Source organism: Sinocyclocheilus grahami, unplaced genomic scaffold, assembly GCF_001515645.1.
Source record: "Sinocyclocheilus grahami isolate Dianchi unplaced genomic scaffold, SAMN03320097.WGS_v1.1 scaffold81745.1, whole genome shotgun sequence".
Classification (NCBI taxonomy): Eukaryota; Metazoa; Chordata; class Actinopteri; order Cypriniformes; family Cyprinidae; genus Sinocyclocheilus; species Sinocyclocheilus grahami.
Genome location: NW_015530266.1, coordinates 1 through 611, shown reverse-complemented (window position 1 = coordinate 611; position 611 = coordinate 1). Strand labels below are relative to the sequence as shown.

The following is a 611-nucleotide window of genomic DNA, read 5'->3' as shown; positions in this document are numbered from 1 at the left end:
GTCCATCGGAAAGAATGTAGCCTTCACAATAAGCCAGTAAGTATTCACTATCAGAGAAGAATTGTCTAAATGTAGAAGTCAATGTAGAAAAACTGACAGTTTCACACATTTCTATGGTATTTTTCTCAGCCTCAGGTTTCCTGTATTGACTGTGAAGGAACCATGGAACGATGTTTACTTCTCAAACAAACGAAAGAGGTAAATCACATATTACTATATTAGTCCATGGGGACATAAACCTCCTACATTCACAGAACACCATGATGATCCATGCTGTTTGTTGTCAAGATATTCCTGCACTAAAAGGTTCTTACTGTTCCCATTGCAGATAAAAAAAAGAATGGAGAAATGTCCCCCGTCAATGAATATTCATCGTACTGGGTCAGCACATGCAATGTTCCAAAAATCAGGAAATGAACAGCAACAAATTGGATGTCTTGGATGCATCTGAGATGTAAAAAGGATCAAGGACAATTGCAACTGGCCATTTGAAAAAAAAATTAAAATCCTTCACACGTTACATTTAATATATATACAGTATATATTAAATGTAACATGTTTCTTTTCTTGCAGGCTTAACATTTGTATGCCTGTACAAATAAATGAAATTT

The 611-nt window shown here is 35.0% G+C and overlaps 1 long non-coding RNA gene across 1 annotated transcript; it reads left to right on the top strand.

Moving 5' to 3' along the window:
- On the top strand, positions 1–611 carry LOC107581134 (uncharacterized). Its single transcript, XR_001608791.1, has 3 exons — positions 1–36; positions 130–198; positions 329–611. It is a non-coding gene; the product is annotated as an uncharacterized lncRNA (long non-coding RNA).